The sequence below is a fragment of the Spermophilus citellus genome, assembly GCF_964194105.1.
Source record: "Spermophilus citellus genome assembly, chromosome: 15".
Lineage (NCBI taxonomy): Eukaryota > Metazoa > Chordata > Mammalia > Rodentia > Sciuridae > Spermophilus > Spermophilus citellus.
Window position 1 is genome coordinate 21,077,206 of NC_138195.1, and position 15,896 is coordinate 21,093,101.

The window sequence follows — 15,896 nt, forward strand, 5'->3', positions numbered from 1 at the left end:
TTTACAAGACCTTTAAAATGAACTAATACTAATCCTCCTGAAACTATTCCATGAAATATCAAAGAAGAGAGCTCTTTCAAATTCATTCTATGAAGCCAGTATCACCCTGATACCCACCACTCAAAGACATCTCAAGGAAAGAAAACTTCAGGCCTATATCCTTGATGAATGGATAAAGAAAATATGGTATATGTACATAATGGGATATTATTTAGTCATAAAGAAGAATGAAAATATGGCACTTGGTAGTAAATGAATGGAAGTGGAGACTATCATGCTAAGTGAAATACGCCAGTCCCCAAAAGTCAAAAGTCAGATGTTTTCTCTGATACGAGGAAGGTAATCCAAAATGGGGGGCAGGGGATGGGGGAGTAAGAATGAGAGAAAGGAAAAAAAGGGAGAGGAAATTCAAAATAGAGGATACATCAGCAGAGAAGACAGGTGGAGAGTGAGGAAGGAGGGACAGGATAAGGGAAGATCAGTGGAATGAGTCTGACAGAATTTTCATATGTACATACAGGAATATACCACAGTTAATCCCAATATTGAGTATACACAGGAGCACTAATTCAACAAAATAACTTATAAATTGCAGAAAGGTCACTACAGTTGTGGGTGGGGAGGAACAGGGTGAAGGATGGAGGGGAGATGGAAAGTTTGGGGATGTGAATTCCAGCAAATTGCATTCCATTCCTTTGTGATTAAGTCAAAATGTATCTTAATGTTCTATATAACTAAAAAGAATCAATAAAAAATGGGAAAAAAGAATGTGAGTGGGTGGATGTCAGGACATTGTCTGAAGTATAGAAACCTAAGCATCAGCTGGCTTACCTCCCAGGGTTATTTTGAACATTCTGGACAGGTGAGAAGGAGTGAGTACAAAGTTCCTTATAAACCAGGTTTTTCTTGCTATTATTGTAACAAAGAATATTTAGGAGTTCTTTGTGGACAGCTGTTGGTCTCCCTAACATTCTCTCCTAGAATGAGCCTTGGTTGTCAGCAGAAGCTGCATCCTCCTGACACTTGATTAACCATGCAAAAGTACATGCCTTCCACTGTTAAAATTTAATGAACTGTTTTAAGATGGCTGTTGGAAACCAGACTTTATTTTTTATTTATTTTTTTTAGAGAGAGAGAGAGAGAGAGAGAGAGAGAGAGAGAGAGAATTTTTTAAAATATTTATTTCTTAGTTTTCGACGGACACAACATCTTTGTTGGTATGTGGTGCTGAGGATCGAACCCCGGGCCGCACGCATGCCAGGCTAGCGCGCTACCGCTTAAGCCACATCCCCAGCCTCGGAAACCAGACTTTAAAATGAAGTTTGCAAAATGGACAATGTTCCTGGATGCCTATTCAGCCAGATGAGAATAGTCATGGCACATTTTCCCACGGTGCTTGGGGCATACCCTATTGTCTGCTAAATTGTGATTTTGGAGAATTTGGGTTGCTGTGGTGAGAAGTGTCCTTTTGCCTGACTGAAGGACTGAAATATGTGAGGATGGCCAAGTTCCCAGTCAGGCAAGAGCCATACTCCCTGAAGGTCCACCTCCCCTGCAGGGTTACATTGTAGTGGCTAATCCTTGCAATATTCTACAGCAGAAAAGTTTCTACATTTGTTAGGATTCTGTCAATCAGCTTAGAAACCAAACACAAATAAGCAAAGGTAAAAGGAGCATGAGCTTCTGAGCACCCCACCTTGCACTGCCCATGCACTATCCTATGTGTGGACCAAGTGCTCTTCCCTATCCTGCTGCAGGAAGCAGCTCAGCATCTGTGGAGTCATGCAGCTTTTGGGCAGATGCTGCAGCGGTGTATCAGGAGGCTCCCACTCACTGGTCTTCAAACTGATTTCTCCTCTCCCATCCTTTTGTGGAGTCTTTCCAAACCGTTATCGCTTCTCTTAAACCTCCTACCCAACTGTGCCTCCTCAAAAGCCAGAAGAGCTTTTGACTTCACAGACTAGCAATGAGAACTTGCTTGCACCTATGTATTGACCTCCACCTTTGCATATTCTTTAAACTTTCCTTCTGGGTCCCTTCCCTGTCCCAAACATGCAATTTTGATCCCATCCCCACATTCATACACCTTCCTTCCCAGGGATTCCCTCCACAAAGACCAGCTTTCTGGTGACAAGAAGGTATGAAGGGAGAAATGAAGAAACATTCAGTATGTGAAGTATGGCCAAGTTCCCAGTCAGGCAAGAGCCATCCTCTCTGAATGTTCACCTTCCCTGGCAGTTTTAAATTGTGACTGATCTTTGAAGTGTTCTATGGCAGGACCAGTTTCTACATTTGTCAGGATTCTGTCTACCGTCTTAAAAACCAAACTCAAATGAGCATAGGCAAAAGGAAATTTTTTAGAGATGAATCAGCTCCTGGATGTAAGGATTCAGACTATGCCAGGTATACTGACAGCCTTTCCATTCTTCAGAAGCAGGAAAGATGGAAACCGTCTCCATCCATGTATCAATTTCTGCCTAATCAATATTTCCACTTACTTCTATACAGCAGTAAGACAAAATGATTTTTAATCTGCTGAAAGATGAAACAGAAGTTTTTTTGGTAGCAATGAGTAGAGATCCTGTAGTTCTAGGGAAAGAGCAGAGGTAGAAAAGGGAGCCTCTATAACAACAGGAATGTCAGAAGTGCAGGTTCCTGGGCCGTCTCGGGATGCCATGAGCCATATCTACACTGGATAGCATGTCAAAAGAAGATGCTCAAAACTGTCAAGACCACTGGTGAATAATTTTTTTTTTTAATTTTCTGTAAGGCAATTTGAAGCTTATCCAAGGTAGAATAAAAACAACAGATAAAACACTGGTGCAAAGCAGTGGAGCAAAGTAAACATGTCCAAGATTAACCACTAAGAAACCTGAGAAACAAAACTAGATTTTTCTCTCAGAGGAAAGGAAGGCCCTGACGTTTTTCTGGAGGCTCAGCGTTTCTTGTTTGCCAACCAGATTAAAGGGTATTTGGTAAAGGATCATATGTTTACAGCTTAGCACAATTGTAAACCCAAAGCTGGCTACGTCCCTGACGTTGGGTTTGTTTCAAAGACTTCATTTTATTTATTTTTTTGGTGAAGCTGATGTCTTCTTCTTTTGAATATAGTGATAGGAAAATAAGTTTCCGGGGACAGGTAGTTAGTATTCAAGATGTTGAAAAAATTGTTTGGCTCAATTCATCAGCCCAGCCACCAGTCATCAGCCTGGCCCCCACCCCCACCACCTGCTGTGCCAGGTATTACCCCTTCTGTTTCTGCATCTTGTTTTTTTTTTTTTTTTTAAAGAGAGAGTGAGAGAGGGGGGGGAGAGAGAGAGAGAGAGAGAGAGAGAGAGAGAGAGAGAGAGAGAGAGAGTTTTTAATAGTTATTTTTTAGTTATCTGCGGACACAACATCTTTGTTGGTATGTGGTGCTGAGGATCGAACCCGGGCCGCAGGCATGCCAGGTGAGCGCGCTACCGCTTGAGCCACATCCCCAGCCCGTCCCTCTGCATCTTGTGAGGGCTGGAGTTTCTAAGAAATTCAGTATAGTGATGGAGGCCCCCAGGGGTCCCAGGCAGCAGAAGTCATGTATCCACTAGTATATCTGGCAGCCCTGGCTCTGATTCTCTCTCCTCATAGAGCCACCTGAGCCAGGGAGACCAGCAGCCTTCTTGTCTCATCGTGAGTACTGCCTTCCAGAACTACCTGAGGGATTGGAGTGGAGCAAGCACCAAGACATCAGGTCCTTGTCACTGCTTGCATACATTAACTCTTTGGATTTTCACTGTAATGTTACAAAATAGGCATTCTTGCTCCCTTTTTTTTTCTGGTAAGGTGACATGGTTGGAATGCTTCCCCTAATTGTGTATGTGGGTGGGGGGTACAGGGGATTGAACCTCGGGGTGCTCTACCCCTGAGCACTGAGCTATATCCCTAGCCTTTTTAATTTTTGATTTTGAATTGGGGTCTCACTAAGTTGCTGAGGCTGTTTTCAAATTTGTAATCCTCCTACTGTAGCCTCCTGAGTCACTGGGATTACAGGTGTGTGTCACCATATCTGGCTTCCCTTAAATTTGGTGTTAGAAGCTTGGTCCCTAATGGGGCAGTGTTGTGAGGTGGGGACTTTGGAAGAGCCCTCATGAATGGACTATTGTAGTAATGCTTTGCTACAAAGTGAGCTTTCCTGTCTCAACAGTTGTTGTCCTGTGCTATGTGACGATGGAAGAAGACCCTCATCAGATGGCTGACGCCATGCTTTTGGTTATAGCAGCAGAAAATGGATTAAGACATGGAGTGATAGAGGTATAGGAGAATGGAGAAACCCACTCATTTTTTCAACTTATGAGGAAAGAGGAAGAGTTTGAACCCAGATCTGCCAGTTCAAAGCCTGCGTTCCTTTTATAGCTGATGCTGTTTCCCTGATGCTAACTAAGTGCCATCAGGCTGGAGCATCAGGAAGGCAGCTGTCATAAGGATGGTCTTCTTAGAGCACGGTATCTATGGCCTTCCGTTCCTTTCCTCCTTCCTTGGCAATATGTTTGAGCCTCTACAACCTTTGGCCTCAAGAAATTCTAACAGATACTGATCAACCCAGTAATTTATGACAGAGTCAACAGCCTGCATGTTTTTATGTATTTTCAAACTATTCTTCCTTGTAGGTGTCAACTAGAGAAAGAGAAATGCCTGTAAGTGGCTACTGACCTATGCCATGTGGATAGGGCAAAAAGGAGCACCCTGATGATTAACTGTGAGAACTTGGAACGGTTTCTCACCCTACCCAGGTCTCAGAATCCTCTTGGGCACATGAGGAAGTCAGTGCTCTCTCTGTACGACATAGCAGTGCAAATTCTCATAGGAGCAAGTCAGTTAATACAACCCAGTAAAGTGGGTGTGATGTTTATTCACATATCCTATACCCAGGCAGAGCCTCACTTCCCTAAGTCAATATGCTTTCTCTTATTTCTTTCTCCCATCCTCTTTTTCTTTTTGGTACTGGGGCACTTTACCACTAAGCTACATCCCTGACTCTTTTTATTCTTTATTTTTAAGACAGGGTCTCACTAAGTTGCTGAGGTTATCTTCGAGATTGCAATCCTCCTGCTTCAGGCTCCGGAGTCACTGGGATTACAGGTGCGTGACACTGAAACTAGCTCCCCATTTCTCATGAACTACGTTATCACTCCCAGTCTGTTTCTATTTATTCCACATCTGACAGAGATATTTGTATAAGAAATAAATTCACTATGAGCAGGAACTGGTTGAGTATGAATATAAATGTCTACTGATATTCAGCCTGGGTTTGGAAGTCAGTAGATATAGATAGATGGTGGACGTTGTGCCAGCCACAATTCTGTACCAGTGAATTGTTTTAAGCCCTCAGTTATAATAGACAATTAGGAAATCAAGATTTTGTAGGATTCTTCCAATTGTTAAGTAATAGCAAATAATTTAATTTAAAGCTCTTTTAGGATAAATATGTTTGTAGGCTAAGTCCTACTGTGGGGTGGTTATGAGTTTGGGATTTCACTCTGAGGTCATCTCTAAGATCCTGTCTGCCTCAGTGTTTCAGAAAGTAGAGGAAAAAATTTTGTATTCACATTTTATTGGGAATATGATCCTAGGAAAATGAGAGTGAGGGATACCGTGTTTGAGGCAGGAAAGGAAAGAAAGTATAATACACAAGAAGAGCGATTGTGAACTGGCCATAGCTTTGCAACAAAGGAAGCCATTTTTCTGTCTGAGATGATTTCAAGAGTCCACATGAAACTTCTGTTCTTGGAAGTGTTGAGAGGGGAGACATAAAGAGTGAGTAATGTATTTGCAGGATTTCTCCATCTCTTCTCTTCCCTTGGTCAAAATCCATGCCACCTTGGAGTTGATTTTGGAGTTAATGTCTGGGCTGCATAGTCCCCGGGGAAGCTAGAACCTCAATGGGTCTGCTCCTGTCTGACAATGTTCATGGTAACTCTTGGTATGCAGTGGTGGCGCAGCAATGTTCTGAGCTTTATGACCACAGAGATGGCAGGGGACATCACTAGCATGGCTCCAAACAAGATGCAAGACATGTAGCCTAGGCCAAAACATTGGTCAATGGATGGGGACAAGCAGATCTGCAGGAGTGTGAACACTAAGTCCAATTCAGTCCATTTTCAGTTATAGTATCATATAATTCAATATGAAATTGATCCATGTCTAAAATAAAACTCTACTCTTGTTATTTGTTTGGTACTGGTGATTGAGCCCAGGGGCACTTTACCACTGAGCTACATCTACAGTCCTTTTTATTCTTGAGATAGAGTCTCTAATTTCTGAGGCTTGCTGCAAACTTAAGACCCTCCTGCCTCAGCCTCCTGAGTCACTGAGATTATAGGTTTATACCACCATGCCTGTCTACAACATGGATGGAGTTTGAAAACATTATACTAAGTAAAAGAAGCCAGCCACAAAAAAACCACATCCCTAGCCCATCTTTAAAAATCTTCTTTTGTTTTGAGACAGGGTCTTTCTAAGTCCTTAGGGCCTTGCTAAGTTGCTGAGGCTTGCTTCAAATTTGCAATCCTCCTGCCTCAGCCTCCCAAGTCGCTGGGATTGCAGGCATGCACCATTGTACCTGGCTAGGGGGAGGTCTCTATCAGAGATGAAGTAGAAGACTTATGACCTGGAAGAGTGATGAAAAGAGAATAGTGTTAATAAAGATAATATTAATACCAATAAAAGAATAATAATAGCTAACATCTATTGAGGGTTAAACTCTTTGTCAGATACTATGCAAAGTGCTTTATGTAAATAATTTTCTTTAATTCTTACAACATCCTTATGAGAAATTCAAGCCTAGAGTTGCCAATGCTTTTAGGGGATACAGTGGTCAAACATATGATTCTCAACCTCCCCTTTCTACTGCAAAGCCCCAGAGGGGAAAAGTGGATACAAGAAATTCTTGGGTGATTTTCAAAAGATGCTCTTGATTTCCTGCTCCCCAGAAACTCCCCCCAGAGAGGTGAAAAATTAAAGACTCTCTTTCCAGGCCTTTTTCAAAACTTGAGGTAGTCATGTGACCTAGTTTGGGCCACATAGTTATAAGCTTCCTCTTGAGCTTCTGGGAAAGACATTGTGTTTTCAAATAAAAAGGATAAGCATAAGAGGAGAAATGCAGCTGCCTTCTTCTCAGTCACACTTCTTCCTGCCCTAATCATGAAGGTGATATCTTGTGCAGAGGCAGAGGCAGCCACTTTATAATGATAAAGAGGAAATATACATACACACTAAAATAACAGAGAGAGAAGATAGAAAGGACCTGTGCTCTCAATGGCATCACACAGTTGCCAAACCATTCCCGATTTCACCTCTCCAAGACCCTGTGAGTGGCCTTGTGATCTACATCACTGTGAGTTAGATTTTTTTCTGTGACTTGCAGCCAAAAGCTGTGAGAATGGTGAAATCCAAAAGCAAAGAGGTCTCCATGCATTTGAATCTTTGCAGGGGTTGCTATCTGGGGAGGTCTCATAGCAAGCTTGAGGTAAAAGCATAGCAATAACAGAGAAAATAGTCTGGATCCCACAGCCTGTATGTACTGTGCAAGTGATCTTGATGTTCCATTCCCCCTGGAGAGGTGGAGAACACTGGCTACAGCTGAATCTGACTGGGGCACTTGGCAAAGCATGTCTCTCTATTGGGTCTAAAGGAATAATAATGGAATGGAAGTAATAACCAGAACTTTGGGAAAACTTCAGTCCCACGGATGATAGTAGTCCCAATTCACAGGGAAGAGCACCAGCCTGAATGACTCCAGAACACCTCACTAGTTCACCAGCCACAGCTAATATACAGCAGGTTGAGAAGCCCAGTACCCTACCAAACTTGACTCAAAGAAACAGAGACTAACAAAGACATGAAGCACAATTCCAAGAACCCCTCTCCTATTGGTAAAATGTATTGTGAGCTTCCAACTCCTCTCCTTGGCCTGTACTATTAGAATTAGACAATGGGAAGGGATATATAATTTATTTTTGTGCATTTCACTGGGAGACACTGAGTCATCCTCAAGACACTATATAAATTGGAATAGAATGAAACTGGATGGCTTAAAGTCTACCCTCACTCTATACTTGACCTGCTTCTCATCTGGATGTGAAAGGTTAATAATCTTTAGAACTGTTTGCTAATCTTGTTCCCAGAATGTGCTGTCCCCAACTGCCAAACTGCAGAATGTATTCCCTCACCTGGTTGCAGGCAAACCGCCCACTCGCCCTGACCCGTCAATGAACTTCCCTCCCTGCCCTCTCCAAGGAAAGTATATAAGCTCTGCTTAAGCTGTTCTCAGGGCTTTTTGCTCTATTCAAGTGAGCTCTGAGCCCCAGCATGCTGGACCCCAATAAACCCTTTGCTGTTGCACGAGACAGTCTCTTGGTGGTCTCTTCCTCCGACGCTCGCCTGACCTTTACAGATGGAGGCCCATAAAGGTGATTAAATTCACCAGAGAGGAACAGGAAATGATATGATGGATGGGGAAGAGCATATGAAGTATGGTGCTATGGTTTGGATCTTAAGTGTCCTCCAAAGGCCTATATGTTTGTTCTCAGTGAGGTGCTAGTGAGAGGTGGTAGAAAGTTTAAGAGGCAGGGCCTAGTGGGAAGTCTCTGGGTTATTGGAGGCAGATACTCAAAGGGGATTGTGTGACTGGTCTTTTTCTATCTTTCACTTCCAGGTCATGAAGAGATAGATTTTTCTCTATCATGTGCTTCTACCATGATGGGCTACCCCTCCACAGGCCCAAAACAATGGGGCTGATTGATCATGAACTGATGTCTCTAAAACTATGAGCCAGAATAAACCTTTTTCTTCATAAGATTGTTTATTCTCTTCTATTTATTATTGGGATGGAAAGGCAGCTCTCACATAGAGGTGAGTTTGCAGAATTGTTACACAGTCTCATTAGGATTATGTGAGCCCAACCAAGTCAAGAGGAGCCTTTATGTTGGGCTTTCCATTATAAGGGGGATAGAGGCCTGGGATAGAATAATGATAGCTTCATCTTTTCAAAAATTTCCATCTAAACCCTGTGCTGATTGCTTCACATGCACTCTCATTCCAATCATCACAGCAACCCAGGGAAGAGATGATCACTCTTTTTCACAAATGAGGAAACTAAAGGTCAGAGAAGTAAGTGAATTGCAAACAATGGTGGGATTTTATGTCTTCCAGATGCCTTAATGTGACAGAAACTATGCTAGGTTAGGAAAAAAGGATGTAGACCTGAAATGGGGAAGACTTCTTGGGCTCATAGCATTCAGTTTATAACATCATTTATTATCCCATGGGAAGGGTTGGTTCTGGAGGACTGCAAGGAAAAGATACATGGCTAGGCAACATTTCAAGACATCAAAAATTTTTTTTTCTTCCTTCCTTTCCTCTTATTTGGTCAAGAATGTGCCCAGGAGATGAGATCTGAAACCCCAGGGCTCTCACCTACCCAAAAAAAACCCCATTTCAATGAGGCATTAGAGTCACTGGATCCTAAGGTCTACATCATTATCTCCCCAGAAATGTGGGGGGAAAGAAGATAAGATGGGCACCTTCAAAACCTGATCATCACCTTGAAGAAACCAGTCCACCAGAATGTCCACTTCAGACTGGAATGGTCCAGAAGGCTGCCCCAGGAACATGGCAACATTAGGCAGCCCAGTGGCACACTGAAAGATCAAGAACCCAGTTGTGGTTTGGATCTGGAATGTCCTCCAAAGGCTCATGCATCCACTGATGTCTTGGTTCCCAATTTAGCAATGTTCAGAGGTATGGCTTTGGGCAAGTGATGGGATCATGAGGGCTTTGATCTTGTCAATTGATTTTATCATTAATAGATGAATGGGTGGGGGAAACTGTAGGAGATGGGACTTAATTAAAGGGAGTGAGTCTTTGAGGTGTGCGCTTGGGGACAACATCTTGTTCTGAGCCATTTCCTTTCTCCCTCTCCTCTCTCTCTCTCTCTCTCTCTCTCTCTCTCTCTCTCTCTTACACACACACACACACACACACACACACACACACACACACACACACATCTTGCCTTCAAGCTACCTTGAGGTGAGCAGCTTCCACCATGTCCTCCCTGTCAGCTTTGGCTAAACACAGGCCTGGAAACAATGGAGCCAGGAGACAATGGACGGAAACCTCTGAAACAATGAGGCATAAAAAAATCTTTTCTCCATTAAGTTGTTTTTCTCAGGCATTTTGTCATAGCAATACACAGTTGTCTAACAAAACCCTGAAAAAAGGCTACAACCTAGAGGCCATCTGCTGACCACACTAGCTGAATCTGGGCAGCAAATCCTTTCCTGATAAGGGGTATGGACAATGCAGCTCCATGTCTACCAAAGCTCCCCATCCAGGTTCTTCCAAACTCCCAAAGGCATTGTTCCCTTAGATCAACTCTTTCTTAAATAGCAGGTGATATTGATGCTTTTCCTCTGTCCCTTCAGACCCAATCCTGTGTTCATCTGTAGCTGTGGTTGATAGTTTCTATGCAGGCTAACAGCTTCTACTTTTCTCCCATCAGGATCAGTTAACTTTCAATTACAGACAAATCTTTTTAAAACACAAATATAGCATTTCAAGGAAAACAAAAGTGTTGCCTTTTCAGATCTCAGATTGTAAGACATGCTGGAGCCAGAAATTGACAAAACAGTGCTTTGAATTAAGGAATGAACTGGCCCTGGGCATTATTGAAAAACACTGATTCATGAGGAAGAGTAAATTCTACTTCCATTTCCCACAAATAAACTTCCATTATCCTGTACTATTACATGACCGGGTGGTGATATTTAGCCACTGATATCTTTCCAATATCATTGGTCCACGAAATTAGGTTTTGGGCTTCTTGAGATTTCTTTTTTTTGCATTGCAAATTACCCATGAAATACATTGGGCAAACAGGATGTGCTGAAAGGAGAAGGAAATCTTTATATGCATTTTGGATCTAAGTAGTTTTAGGTACATATTGATTCTTTCCTTAATCATTGGCTCATTGCAGTTGAAGTTAACATTAAAAATGGCATGTGTTTTATCTGTAAAGAAGCAACTCTGCTAGTTTCCTGCTGTACTTGTCCAGACTGGCAGTGGTCTTTACCCAACTCTAACCTTCTTAGAGCCATCCTTGAGATGTTTGTCTGGGTCTTCAACTACAAATTGGGCAAAGCTAAGATCTATATCTCTACATATATATGGATATATAAATATTCATACATAATATATATAACTCTCTAGATACATAAGTAATATGATTAAATATTTATATGTATGATTATTTCATGTCTTTTTTCCAAAGGGAAACAAAGGTCATACAATGAAGCAATTCACGGGAACTGCAAATTGAGATAAGGAAAGAACACAAAAGAATTCATGAGAGTGGAAGGGCCTTTATGACTTCATCAGAATTGGGGCAGGAGATTTCCAGTTTGTAAGGTGGTAAAGAGAACAAAGCAAGGTGGGTGCAGTGGTGCACACCTTTAATTCCAACATTAGAAACTTGTTCCCTAATGCAACAGTGTTGAGAGATGGAGTCTTTAATAGGGGATTAGATCAAGATTAATGTCATACTTGTTGGAGTAGATTTGTTATAAAAGCAAGTTTGTCCCCCTTCCTCCTCCCGTCCACCCGCCTCCCTTGCTCTCATTTTCTTGCCCTTCTGCTTTCCACCACGGAGGTCCCAGCAAGAAGGCCCCCACCAGACCCTTGATCTTGGACTTCTCAGTTTCCAGAACCATGAACCAAATAAATTTCTGCTTATTATAAGTTACTCAGTCTCCGACATTCTGTAATATTACCACAAAACAGAGTAAGACAAGGAATATTGTTATTGCTGAAACTGTGGCTGTCAGGGAATAAACCAGGGAAATCAAGGCCCAGGGCTCTTTCCTTTGACGTCATCTCTTCCTGCTACCTCCATTGGCCAAACCCAACTGGAAATCAGGGGAAGAATGACCAACATATCCTAGTTTGTAGAGGTTGGAATCCCATGGCTCAGAGTAGGCTAGGCAAGTAGTAGAGTGCTGAAAGGAGAAATCCCAGACTTCTCAGTACACTGGAATTAAACCCTTTAAAAAAAAACAAAAGTAGGGCAGGGGATATAGCTCAGGCATAGAGTGCTTGCCTAGCATGCTCATAGCCCTGAGGTTTGATCCCTGGCATAGAAAAAAATCATTGAAATGTCCATTATGGAAAGGAATTTTGTGAGAGTTTAGAGTTATCCTGAGGTGAGTCAGAGTAATTACATAGAATAATTTTCTAGATACATGCATCCAGGGCTGTATTGATACCATGCATCTTAGCTGGACTAAATAAATACCTTGCTCGTCTGGCTTTGGGATGTGGTGAGCACTCAATTAAAGACATGCAGCTGGTCTCAGTTACTGAGGAGGCTGAGGAAGGAGGTTTACTTGAACCCAGGAGTTTGAGACCAGCCTGAGTGAGACCCTGTATTAAAAGCAAAACAAAACAAAACCCCTCAAAAGATGTTCTAAAGTTAGATGTAGGGGCTCAAACTTGTAATACCAGCTACTTGGGAGGCTGGGGCAGGAGGACTGCAAGTTTAAGGCCAACCTGTGTGACTGTAAGTACATTTTCATTATTGTACTATCATTACTACCTTTCATTTCCAAAACTTCTTTTTATTTTCCCCAGCTGAAATTCTGTGTCCATTAAACAATAGCTCCCTGTTAAACTCTCCTCCAACTCCTAATTTCTGTCTCTGTGAATGTAACTATTCCAGATCCTTCATGTAAGTGGAATCATGCAGTATTTGTTCTATGAATGTCTTATTTCATTTAATGTAACGTCCTTGTTTCACCTGTGTTGTAGCATGTGTCAGAATTCCTCTTTTTAAGACTGAATAGCATTCCATTTATGCATATACCATAGTTTGTTCATCCATTCATCCACTGATGGAAATTTGGGTTGTTTTTACCTCTTGACTATTGTGAATAATGTTGATATGAATGTTGATGTACATACATCTGCTGTAGTTCCTGTTTCCAATACTCTTAGGTATAAACATAATAATGAAATTACTGGACCGTATGGTAATTTCATGTTTAACTTCCAAGGAACCACCATACTGTCTTCCACATTGACTGTCCTGATTTACATTCCTACCAACAGTGCACAAAGTTCTAATTTCTCCACATCACCAATACTTTATTTTTTGCTTAGTTAGTATTTTTTCTTTTCAGTAACAGCTATTGGGATGGGTATCTTGTGATTTTGATTTACGTTTCCTGGTGTTCAGAATCTTTTCATGTGTTTATTGTCCATCCTTAGATCTTTTTTTTGGAGAAATGTACATTTAAGTCCTTTGCTTGTTTTTAAATTGGGTTGTTTCACTTTGTATTTTTGAGTTGCAACTGTTTTTTATATATTACAGATATTAATCCCTTATCAGATATATCATTTGGAAGTACTCTTTCCCATTCTGTGGAATGTCTTCAGTCTGTGGATGATGTACTTTGAGGAACAAAGATTTTTAATTTTGAGGAAGACCAACTTTATTTTTCTTCTTTTTGCCTATGCTTTGGGTATTGTATCCAAGAAATCATTGCCAAATTCAATGTCATAAACAATTTCTACTACGTTTTCTTCTAAGAGTTTTATAATTTTAAGTCTTATATTTATGCATTTGATTCATTTTGAGATAATTTTTGTATATGGTGTAAAGTAAGGCTGCAGTTTTATTCTTTAGCATGTCAATGTTCAGAATCTACAACACCATTTGTAACAAAGACTATCCTTTCCTTGTTGAATCATTTTTTAAACCCTTCTCATTTGACTATAAATATGTGAGACTTTATTTTTGGAATTTCTAATCTATTCTACTGCTCTCTTATACCAATACAACACTATTTTGATTTTTGTAGCTTTGTCATAAGTTTTGAAATCAGGATACTTGAGTCCCCCAAATTGGTTGTTTTCCAAAAATTATTTTGGTTTTTGAGAATCCCTTGAAATTTCATATGAATTTTAGAGTGGCTTTTGTATTTCTGCAAAAGCCCCCAAAGTTGTTGGAATTTTAGTAGGGATGGTATTGAATTCATAGAATACTCTGGGTAGTATTATCATTATAACAATAGTAAATCTTCCAATACATGAACAAAGATGTTTCCACTTATGTATGTCTTCTTTAAATTCTTTTATCAATGTTTTGTTGTTTTGAAAATACAAGTCTTTTACCTCATTAAGTTTATTCCTATGTCTTTTATTCCTTTTGATGTTATTGTACATTGAATTATTTTTTAAATTTCATTTTCAGAATGTTCACTGGTAATGTATTAAAACTCAACAGATTTCCCCCCCTCACACCCTTTTTTTGTTACTGGTGATTGAACTCAGAGGGCTTTATCACTGAGTTACATCTGCAGCTCTTTTTATTTTTATTTTTTTAAATTTTGAGATAGGGTCTCAATAAGTTGCTTATGGCTGCACTAAGTTGTGGGGGCTGGCCTCCAACTTTTGATCCTCCTACCTCAGTCTCTCAATTCTCTTGGATTACAGGCATGTGTCACCATGCCCCACTGAAACTCAACTGACTTTTGTATATTGGTTTTGTATCCTGCAACTTTAAAGAATCCAATGATTACTTCTGACAATTATTTTATGGAAAAAATCTTTAGGATTTTTCTACACATGATGTCACATCACTCCAATTTGGATGCATTTTGCTTCTTTTTCTAATTGTTCTTCTTTTAGCCTAATTGCTCCAGCTAAATTAATAGAAGTGGTGAAAGTGGGCATCATTGTCTTGTTCCTGATCTCTGCACTAAGAATAATGTTCTCTATGTTTTTTTTTTTATATTTGGCTTTTGTTGTGCTGAGGGTGCACACATTTCTTGAGTGCTTTCCATGTGCCAAGCATTTCTGAGTGTTTTGCACACAGTACCTCATTAACTGTATGCAGCCCTGTGAAACAGTCACTGATATGAGAACATTCAGAAACAAAGAGGTATGTTCTTTCCATAAGTTAAACTTCTGTAGTTTTTAACATATAGCAGGCTGGTGTTTTTTTTTTTAAATAATGATTTGTTAAGTTATATGAAGGAGCCGCTCCATACTGCATGGTAAGTGGAAGCAGCCGGTGGTCGTGCAATCAAGCAGAGGCAGAGGTGGCTGAGACCGTGGCTGGAGGCAAAACTGGAAAGGATAGAGGGAAGGTCAAGTTCAAGGCAGTGTCTTGCTCAGAGAGCAGGACTACAGCTTCCTGTGGGCCATGTCCACAGACACTTGGGACTTGCCCCACAAGCCACAGAGGTATGGGTACCACTGCTGCCAAGCCCAGTGCTCCGATTCTGGAATACCTCACTGCAGAGGTGAAGAAGCTAGCAGGTCATGCTTCTGAGAACCTGAAAGAAAAGTGTTATCACTTTGCATCACTTGCAGCTTGCAATCCGTGGTGATAAGAGATGGAGTCTCTTATTAAGACTATCACAGCTGGAGTGGTGTGATCCCTCACGTCCACAAGTCTCTGATTGGAAAGAAGAGACAGCAGAAAACTGCTAACAATATACAAAAGTTTAACCAATGCTCTTCCTACCTGTCATTGTACTGTAATTGGGACAGATGGTAACAATATAGCATGTGGAATTTTTAAAAGCAGTTAAATAGAAAGGCATAGGCAATTACTGTAGACATGCTAAAAGAAATATTTGTATGTTCTTAGACTCCACGTTTAATGAAGTAGCTTTTCATGTTGTGTGTTGATTGGTTAAATTTCTCCCATGTTTTATAGAAAAGTGATAAATCATTTTTACCAAAATTATATTAAGCATCCATTTTAAATAAGCTACCCTTTGTAGCATTATTAACCACTCTATACTGTGAATTTAGATCACTCAATCATTTATTAGGTGGTTGACTACTGTTTTACAGTA

At 40.7% G+C, this 15,896-nt stretch overlaps 1 pseudogene across 1 annotated transcript; it reads left to right on the forward strand.

Moving 5' to 3' along the window:
- Positions 1-4,203: 4,203 nt before the first annotated feature.
- LOC308634087 (histone H2A.V-like) lies at positions 4,204-15,592 on the forward strand (annotated as a pseudogene). The gene is made up of 3 exons: positions 4,204-4,287; positions 15,057-15,335; positions 15,406-15,592. The product of its transcript is annotated as a histone H2A.V-like (transcript).
- The last annotated feature ends 304 nt before the right edge of the window (positions 15,593-15,896 follow it).